This window comes from Pan troglodytes, chromosome 8, assembly GCF_028858775.2.
Source record: "Pan troglodytes isolate AG18354 chromosome 8, NHGRI_mPanTro3-v2.0_pri, whole genome shotgun sequence".
Lineage (NCBI taxonomy): Eukaryota > Metazoa > Chordata > Mammalia > Primates > Hominidae > Pan > Pan troglodytes.
The window spans coordinates 134,446,693-134,457,337 of record NC_072406.2 but is presented as its reverse complement, the minus strand read 5'-3'; the positions used below and the strand labels follow the sequence as shown (position 1 = coordinate 134,457,337).

Sequence of the window (10,645 nt, the reverse complement as noted above, 5' to 3'; positions counted from 1 at the left end):
GGACAACAAGCATTATTCATTTCCTAGGTATCTCAAAGGCACATACAGGAACAGTCGCACCTGCTTGGAATAAAACGTGCTCAGTCCACAGTAAGACATTGAGTGACTCATGACTCTTCTTGGGGAAGCCAAGCAATTGGCTGTGCTGTGCAGTGATGCGTAGATTAAAGAGAAGTTAATCACTGTGTTCAAGACTCACTGAACCCTTTCTGGTGGCTCAGGGCAGACAAATGACAACCCCCCTGCTCCCAGCTGCAGTTCCATCTGACTCTCAGAAGCCTGGCTTCCTGCTTACAATTCGTGATGCTGCACCCAAAGTTTCTCTCTCCTTAAAGGAGTCCAGGAGCACATCAGGCCCCTTCGGTTGGGTGAGAAATGAGTCCCAAGAAGGTATCTCTGGGTGGCCAAGAAACCAGGGAATCCTGCTAAGTGAAATAAAGGTTGAAGCTTCCTTTGCCTTAACTCACATCAGCTCTGTGCACGGATTGACCAGCCTCTCAAATGTGTCAGTCAAGGGCCCTTTACCACCAGCAACAGCGACAGAAAGCAGCAGCAAGGTTCCTCAGTGTTGGGAGGAAGATGAATTATCACATCCACATTAGAGAGCGATTTTATACTATCAGATCAAAGTTGCATATGCTTTTGGACCCATCAATTTCATTAAAATATATTTAGAATATGCATATTTTAATAGATCATATTTGCATACTTTAAAAAATTGTTTAATTTTTAAATTATTTTTAAATAATTTATTTAAAAATATTATTCTGTTTAATTATACTATTAATTAATTAATAGTATTAATACTAAATAGAATTAATACTATTCTGTTTAATTCCTACTGTTAGGCACCTAAAATCATGCTGATGCTTTGTATTACAAACAATGCTATAAGGAATGCCTTTGTACCTAAATCATGGGTTATTTTCTGGATTTTTATTTTCTAAGTATAAATTACTAAAGTGGATTTGCTTAATTCAAAAGGTATGTATTTCAATTAGCTCTTGCAAGGTAATAAACCACCCCCAAACTTAGTGATTTAAAACAACAATTAATTACTTCTTATGATTCTGAGGGTTGGCTGAAGAAATCCTTTGCAGGGTTTCTTCTGGAGTCACTCATGAGGCTGCATTCCACAGGAGCGTCGACTGGGCTAGAAGGTTCCAGATGGCCTTACTCACATGTCTGGCAGTTGGGGCTGGTGGTCGGGCTGAGGTTCTCCTCCACATGGCCACATTCCCTCCAGCAGGTTAATAGAGGCCCCTGCACTACACGGTCCCAAGACTCCAAGAGGCCAGAGCAGAAGCTGCAAGGCACATTGAGCTCCAAACTACTGAATGCTACCATGTTACTTCTGCCACACTCTGTTGGCCAAAGCAAGCCCCAGGGCCAACCCAGACTCAAGAGGATGTAGAAATAGACTCCATCTGTTTTTGGGTGGCACTGCAAAGCCAAGGGGTGTGGACACAGGGAGGTGTGATTCACCGGAGCCATCATTATCATCATCTACCACAGTAATTAACATCCTAAGATCTTTTCTAATATGCTGCCACACTGATCTCAGAAAGGCAGTGCCAATTTATACTGCCACCAGCCAGTGTCCTTTGGGAATGCGTGCCTTTAAACAAACTGGTGCAACCACTTTGTGATATGTGATAGCAGAGGAGCTTTCTGCCCCAAGGGGCCACAGTCACACCCCTCAGTGGTAACTCAGGACCAGGGCAAGTTGAGGAATCATGCAGGGAAGTTAAGGGATCCTCCCTCCCTCTCTGGGAGAGGGCAGGGGCTCTACATTTCTCCCAGCCTGTCCTCCTGTCGAGTCCTAACTAGGGAAAAGGAGTCAGGCTGGTGGGAGCAAAGGAAAGCAAAAAGAAGAGGCAGGTAAGCAGCAAATCTGCCTTTCTTCATGGCCCAGAACAGGTACCCCTCGTGCACCCAGCTTATCACCAGACACCTGCAAGTTGGCTCACTGCAATCTTGCATTACTAGTATTGCACAAAGCCCTCTTCGGCATATAGCATAAGCATTATTCTATAAAATCTCCAGCCAGCCTTTGTTTCCTTGCAGTCAGCTCCTCTTCTGCTGGCCTGCCCATTGCCTTCTCACTACATAGTTTCATACTTTCTCTAGTAAATTTGCCTTTCATTATCTACAACTGTCTTGGTAAATTCTTTTACCCCTGCATCACTGGTCCAGATAGTCATTGCTCACCCACAACACATCCCACACCATGTTGACACCTGGCATTCTTGCCCAAGCCCCCCTCACCTCTGCTGACAAACAGCATCTAGAAAAACTTTTTCAAAACCCAGGTTTCATCAGGGTGGCCCCAGGCCTGAAACTCTTGAATACTAGGTGGTCTTGAGAAAGAGACCAAAATCCAGGGATGTCCCAGCTGCCCACATCTCCAGCCTCTGCTGCTGGCTCTGCTGGCTCTGCCCACTGGGGCCTTCTCTCGTGTTTTTTAAAGGTACCAGGCTCACTTTCACATGTTGTCTGGGCTTGAATCTTCTCCTGAGCCCCCAATTCCTCCTTTTTTTTTTCAAAAAAACCCCAGTTTTATTGAGATAGAATTAATGTATCATACAATTCGCCCACTTAAGTGTACAGTTTAGTGGTTTTCAGCATATTCACAGAGTTGTCCAACCATCACCATTGTTCAATTTTAAAATATTTTCATCACCTGAAATGGAAACCCTGTGCCCTTTAGTGGCCATCCTCTTATCTTCCAGCCCTAAGCAACCACGAATCTACTTTCTGTCTGTAGACATTCCTCCTCTGGACATTTCATATGAATAGAGTTATATAATACGTGTTTTTCTGTGACTGCCTTCTTTCACTTAGCATGATCTTTTTAAGGTTTATCCATGTAGCACGTGCCAGTCCTACATTCCTTTTTAGGGCTGAGTAGTGTTCTATTGCATGGATAGACCACACTTTGTTTATCCATGCATCCACTGATGGACATTTAGGTTGTTTCCATTTCTCTTTTTTTCATTTTCTTTTACTTTTTTTTAATTTAAAAAGTTTATTAAAAACATGGAACATTTCACAAATTTGTATGTCATCTTTTTGCAGGGGTGATGCTAATCTCTGTATCATTCCAATTTTAGTATATCTGCTACCAGAGTGAGCATTTTATTTTATTTTTTGTAAAGGACGGTCTCATTCTGTCACCCAGGCTGGAGTCCAGTAGTGTGATCATGGGTCACTGCAGACTCCACTTCCTGGGCTCAAGTGATCCTCCCACCTCAGCCTCCCAAGCAGCTGGGACTACAGGCATGAGCCAACCCCCTTTCTACAGGCGCCTCACCCCTTTTGCAGGTGCACGCCATCACTCCTGGCTAATTTCCATGTTTTGCCTATTGTGAATAATACTGCTACGAACATTCGTGTTCACGTTTCTGGGCGGGCATACATTTTCATTTTCTCTGGGGTATGTAACTAGAGGGGAGAATTGCTGGGTCACATGGTACTGTACGTTAATTGTTTGAGGAGCCACCAGTTTTCCAAAGCAGCTGCACCATTTCACCCTCCCACTAGCAGCATATGAGTAGTCGTTTCTCTACATCCTCACCTAAACCTGTTTCAATTCCCACTCCGACTTCAGCTCTCTGTGTAAGCATTGCTTCCCCTGGGAGGGCTCTCCTTGGGCCTTGACCCCCACACCAGGATCTAGGTCAGCTTTCTTTGCTTTATGCTCTCTGGAAACTGTGCTCCAGGCAACTGTGCTCTTCAGGGCACCCAGGCATTCTTTAGTGCATATTCCACTAATAACTGTCTTTCCCCACACACTGTAGGCTCTGAGATGGCGGAGACTGTGTGTTTTGTTCACCTTCACAACCTCACCCGAAGCCTGGCCTGCAGCAGCTCACTGTAAATCTGTGGTGTGAGTAAAGTTAAGGAATGAAAGCACAAAGGTCACATGACTCATTCAAAGTCACAAAGCTCAAAGTCATGAGGAGCAGCCATAGGAGCCCTTTGTCCTATGTGCCAAGCCCACAGGGCAGCCACTAGCCATTGAGTCCACGGAGCACTTGAAACGCGGCTTGGCCGACTCTGGGCACACCGCCTGTGAGTTAGCGCTCCTCTGCAAGGAGGAGTTAAAAAAAAAAAAAAAAGAAAGAAAGAAACATGGCTAGAGTGACAAAGAGTGAAATTTTAAATTTTATTTCATTTTAATTTATTTAAATTTAAGTGGTTAGTGCAAGTAGAAGGAGCAAGATAAGAATAATAACAATACAGAGCTGAACTCCGCTTCCCCAGCATGGGAACCTTCCTTTTCCGCAGCACGACTTTCTCCAGAAAGAAGTCTGAGGTGGCCTCAGGCTGAGCCTCAGGCATGGGCACGGCCTGCCACTGAGGCTCCACTCGTCGGGGGCCTGGGAAGAGACTGAGAGGCTCGGAACCCTAGAGAGTCTGCAAAGCCAGGAAGCATCCAGTTCTGGTTTCATGTTGGGTGCTGTTGTTACCTTGCTTCTTCTACTTAAGCTTATGGCAATTTAAATTTAAATGAATTAAAATGAAATAAAATTGAAAATTCAGTTTCTCAGTTGGCTCCAGCCACATTTGAAGTGCTCAAAGGCCACGCATGACTAACGGCTACCACATCGGATACCACATCGGATGGAGCAGATATGGGACATTCCCATCATTGCGGGAAGTTCGGTTGGCTGGTGCTGCCCTCAGGGTCTGTCTCACAGAGGTTTCTTCCGTCTCTCTCTCCTCCAGGAGAACTCCTTCTATACCCGCCAGCTCTCAAGGCCTCAGGGCCCAGAGGCCCAATTCCCCATATCCTACACCTACCCCCGTGTGCAAGCAGGGCCTGGGACTTCTGGTACCCAGGTCATCCCTGGGAAGCTCACTCTTCTCTCCAACAGCTTGGTGAACCCCAAACAGTAGCCTAGGCTTACAAGAGCAAGAACAAACTCTCTCCTCCCCGGTATTACAAGACGCACCAGTCTCCAGGATGCAAAACCCTATAAAGAGGGGCGAGGAAAAACCTTCTCCTACTCTTTCCAATTCATTCCCATTCTGATGAGCCCACGGGAAAATAAGACAGTTCCTTTCCCCAGATCCTCCTCCTTCTGGTTCACAGGCTCAACAACTCACATCTGTTCTTCCGTATTCACAGAATTTGAGAATCTGATGATTGCAGCTGGAAAGACTGCAGAGAGCACCTGGGTCAACCTTTTCATTTTGCACAAAGGGAAATAGGCCCAGAGAAAGAAAAGGGACTGTCCCAAGATTGCACAGCAACCATTTTGACCTTCAACAAGTACTCCCTGACTCCAAGCAATAAGGGTGAAAAAATAAGGAATAAATTGTATAAAGCACGTATTATGTGGTAGGTGCTTTACAAAAAACATCAACTTATTTTTTACCATGAGTTTGATTGCCTATCTCAGATCAGTCTCTGAGGCTCAGAGAGGTTAGATGGCTTGCCTAAGGCCATACAGCTGATAAGGGGCAGCGCTGAGACTCAAACCCAGGTCAGTTGTACTCTAGAACCCGAAAGACTTGGTGTGCACCAAATGAGTCCAGGGCCATCTCCCCCGTTGGAGGGGAGGGGATAGGAGGTGAGCGGCTAGTAGGTGAGCCAGAAGGGCATCAGGAGAAGTGAACGAGGCGTTTCAGACATGGCACATAAGATGTTTCGTTAACCAGTGCTCATGGCCACTGCTTTGGGCATTGGGACTTTGGGCTTTAAAATTCAAGTTCTCCCTTGAATCTCTACGAATTTCTCCCTTGTAAGAAAAGCTTGTAAAATTATTTTAAGATTTTTTTTGTCTCAAGACTAACACTTCTCAAGTTCAGAGATTTTATGATGTGCATACTGTGGATGTTTGGATAAACAGAGCCTCTCCCAGGACGTACAGCTCCACTTTCAACCACAAAGCAAGGGGACTCCCTGCTGTAAAACGAGTTTTTAGGTTGCAAATTTTTGCCACTAAAATTTTTGAGGTGGATCATGCCCCCTAGTGGAAAGGGGTGGACTGTGAATTATGGCTCACCCACAGGAGGGGCCTCATTACTAAGTTCTGTTTATTTCATATTCTAGGAAATCAGTTTTGCTTTGTTTCGAATCAGCCAGTGTGGTGAAATCAATTCACAGGTTTTTTGTTATTGTTTGGATTTTGTTTTGGCACTGGGTAAGGAAGACAATTGGGTGTATGGAGCACAGTAAGAAACCCTGCTGTGGAATTGACACACAGATCAGTTTCTGGGTGTGATCCACAGACACCCTGCATCAGCATCCCCCAGGAAGCCTGTTATAGTGCAGATTTCTGAGTGTCTCTCAGACTTCAAAATCAGCCTCTCTCAGCCGGGGCCCAGGATCTGCGCAAGCACAAAGTCCCAGGTAATTCAGATGCGTATTCGGTCCTAGAGCCATGAGGCTGGAACACCACCTGTGTACCGTTTCCCTCCATCCCCACCTACAAGGACAGCCCCCCATCCTTCCAGGCCCAGGTACGTGCCACTCTCCCACCCTTGCCCCTGCTCAAGTCCCCATCATAATCGAATGAGATATCATATGAGGCACACCCTGCACACCGCAGCCAGGCGCGCAGCATATGCTCCGTGCACATTGCTTTTGAACAGATAGGTGTTCAAGAAATACTTGAATGAAACACCCTAAAACATTTCCACTCTTCTCAGTGGGCCATCAGGGGAAATAGAAACAGATAGGCCTGTGGCCAGGCCTGAGCTGGACTCCCAACTCTGCCACACTGAGGAGCCTTGGATGAATAAATTTACTTTACTTTCTCTGCGCCCAGACTGGAGTGCAGTGGTGCAATCTCAGGTCACTGCAACCTCCACCTTCCTGGTTCAAGCAATCCTCCCACCTCAGCCTCCCAAGTAGCCGGGATCACAGACACGCATCACCACACCCAGCTAATTTTTGTATTTTTAGTAGAGACAGGGTTTCACCATGTTGGCCAGGCTGGTCTTGAACTCTTAACCTCAAGTGATCCACCCACCTTGGCCTCCCAAAGTACTGAGATTACAGGTGTGAGCCACCATGCCCGGCCTCAGCTTCCTTCTTATCAGACATGGAAAATACACCTACTTCATGGGGTCGGGAGGATTCAGTGAGACGGTGCTTACCAAGCATTTTCCCACCAGAATCATTACTCCACCTTGCTGGGGCTCCATTTCCCCCTTGTACAATTAGGAGGTGGAAATGACATCACAGGGCCCCTCCCTGACACCCCAAGTCCTACTGTCTCTAGTACCTTCCTGTTGCCCAAGAGGAAGGGGAGGCAGCCCAATCCTTCAATCCTTCCCTTTTCCTTTTGGGGCTGCCTTCCTCCTGCCACCCCAGCCCCAACCCAGGTTTTGGGGCTGCCTTCCTCCTGCCACCCCAGCCCCACCCCAGGTTTTGGGGCTGCCTTCCTCCTGCCCACCCCAGCCCCTCCCTAACATTCCCCACTCTGCTTTACTGCTCACCTTACAGACACATTTTTGGCATCGCTCCTTGGCAAGTTTCTCCCACTCTTGCAAACTCCTGGCGCATGAGTTTACGTATTTCAAATACCTAACAGTTGTTTCCCCTAGAGACCAGGCAATCATTCATGTTTCAGAGACGCTTCCAAACAACCTCTCCTCTCTTAGACATCTGCAGATTTGCTTGTCAGTGTTTTTAGTTCTTGTCATCCCTGTTATCCTACAGAACTGTGGTAAAATGCCACAAGGTTGCATTTTTTCTTGAGCCAGTAACACCAAGCCCCCAGGCGTCTGCACAGGGACTGGTCCATAAAGAGGCCTTACATACAGTGCTGCCTGCGGGGCTCACAGCCCCTGAGAGGGAGGCAGAGGGGTGAGTTTATGTCCCTTTTATAGATAAGAAAATGACAGTCATGGAAGGTAAATGACAAGTGACTTTTCTGATGCCCCGCAATTTGAAGGTGAAACAAATACACCATCTCCTTCCTCCGCAAACACTGTGCTCGCTATGAAAGAAATCATCCTGTTATCCTGTTTAACTTCCCCCGCATTCCCTGCTTTTTTTTTCTTTCTTTTTTTTTTTTTTTTTTAATTGAGACAGGGTTTTGCTCTGTTGCCCAGGCTGGAGTGCAGTGGCACAACCGCAGCTCACTACAGCCTCAACTGCCTGGGCTCAAATGATCCTCCCACCCCAGCCTCTCAAGTAGCTGGGACTACAGCTACGCACCACCATGCCCGGCTGAGTTTTATATCTTTTGCAGAGATGGGGTTTTGCCATGTTGCCCAAGCTGGTCTTGAACTCCTGGGCTCGAGGGATCCACCCACCTCAGCATCCCAAAGTGTTGGGATTACAGGCATGAGCCACTACACCCTGCCATCCTGTTTAGCTCTCTCAAGAGAAGAATGAGGCTCTGAACTGCAAATCCCATTTTAAATGGAAAGAAAACTATAAATGCACCTAAAATTCCTCCTGGAAGGTCGCCTACCAAACATCTCAGTGTCAGCAGTCCCAGGCTGTTTGATTTTCTTCTTTGTATTTTCTCACTTTTCTGTGACAACATGTATTATTTTATTGAAGTAACGTTTAGTTTTTAAAAAGTAAAAAAGTGAAACCATCATGTTATTTGAAAATAAACTACATCTCCCGGTGAAAACCTGGATGAATCTCTTACATGTGATGTGGAACAAAAGCATGCAGGCATGAAAGAGTGTGCACTGTCAGATTGTTTGTAAGATATTCAAACTAAAGGGCCAAACTAATTCATGGAGATGGAAGTCGGTGTTGTATTCACTTTGGGGGGTCCACTGGGGGTGTCTGGGGTGCTGGTTATGTTCTTTTTGTTTTTGATCTGGGTGCTGGTTATATGGGTGTGTTCACCTCATGACAATTCACCAAGCTCTATCATAAATTTGTGTGGGTTGATTTTGGTTTTTTAAAACATTGAATTAAAATACTATTTATCTGTATTACTAAGTATTTCGGTGCCCCTTTAGGTTATATGCCCGAGCAAGTGCCTCGCTTGCCTCACCCTACACCCCGCCCGGCGGGGATGGGAAGAATCATTGAGGCTGTGTTATCCAATCATCCACCCCACTGAGCCACACCTGCCAACTCACCAAAACCCTTTACATTAGGGACTAACCTGGAAACATAAACTACTCTAGGGGTTTCAAACAGAATCAATATAATACAGAGAACTGCTTCCCAGATGAAGTAAAACTCAAGAAGCTAAGCAGGGAATGAGACGACCCAGAGACTGCAGTGAAGGAAGTCCTCACTGCCCCAGAGCCTGGAGGGACACAGGGACGAGGTGGTATCAGAACCAGAAGCAGGGACCTTTGATGGGTGCTGAAACCCTGGCAGGAGGCTATGGGCATGAGCTGGGGCACAAGCTGGGCAGCGGAGGAAGGAGACACAGTTACTGCTGGAAAACATCCTCTGAGCCCAGAGGGTACAAACTACCCAGGCCTCTCCTGTTCTCTCTCTTCCAAGCTCCCATCTCCACCTCTCATTGACTGGACATGGCCGGAAGCAAGCTGGTGAGGCAGCCTGGGAAACAGGGCTTGGGGAAGGGCAGGGAGAACCTGCCAACAGGCTCCCAACACCCAGTTCCTTTGCGCCTCCCTGCCAGGTCACACTGCACAGATTCCTCTGCTGGGAAGGAGGCTCCCTCAGCTGTGTCTGACTCTAAGGTGATTATTAGACTAAACTTATCCACCTCATTGTCTGCAGAGCGTCATCGACTCTCCATCACTTTTCCAAAGACAATGGGTAATACAGTGTGGACACACCCTCAGGTGACCCCTTGTATAATTCTCTCCCCTTGGGTGTGGGTGGAGCGTGTGACTTCCTTCTAGTCCAGAGAGTAGGGCAGAGGGGAGGGGCTGCCACTCCTATGATTACCTTACATTATATAAGATGCTACCTTAGCAGACTGGAGTGAGAGATTCTTCTGCTGGCCTTGAAGAAGCAAATAGCCATGATTTGAAATGTCTGTAGAGAGTCACATGGCAGGGAACTGCAGGGGGCCACTGGGGCCTGCGCAGCCTTCTCTCTACCCCGGTAGCAGCCGGGGCCCTTGGTCATACAGCTGCAAGAAAATGAATCTGCCAACAACCTGAACGCGCTCGGACATGAATTCTCCCGGCCATCTCTTCAGATGAGAAGACAGCCTGCCTGCCACTAAACCATAGTCTTATGAGGCCCTGAGTATTGGTCCCAGTGAAGCTACCCCTGAATTCCTCAACCATGAAAACTGAAGTAATCAATGTGTTGTTTTAAGTCACTAAATTTGTGGTCCTTTGTGACACTGCAATAGAAAATAAATAAAGTGGGAAGGAAGGCTCTCTACTTCTCTCTTTCCAAACTGCAGAGCTTCAGTTTTAAAGGTGGGATAATAAATAAGTCACTCTGTACTTAAGAATCACTTCCTTCCCCTCCTACCTCTTGTTCTGTCTGAGCCCAAACTGCCAGGGACGATTGGCAGGCATGTTGTTCTGTGTAGCAGGCAGAGCTGCATCTAGGGGAAGTCCTCCATGCTCCTGGCTGCAGTTTGTTGCCACTGCTGTTGCTTCCCTGGTGCTGGGAGAGGGCAAAAAGTCAGGGCTGGACTCAGGGTTCTGTGGGGCAGGGCTGGTAAAATGCACTCTCGGGTCTGGCACGTTCCACCCTCAAATGATACAAATGTGGACAAAA

At 46.9% G+C, this 10,645-nt stretch overlaps 1 non-coding gene across 1 annotated transcript; it reads right to left on the bottom strand.

Annotated features, from left to right (window-relative positions):
- Positions 1-3,033: 3,033 nt before the first annotated feature.
- Positions 3,034-3,137, bottom strand: LOC112204628 (U6 spliceosomal RNA). The gene has a single exon (XR_002938302.1). It is a non-coding gene; the product is annotated as a U6 spliceosomal RNA (small nuclear RNA).
- Positions 3,138-10,645: the final 7,508 nt, after the last annotated feature.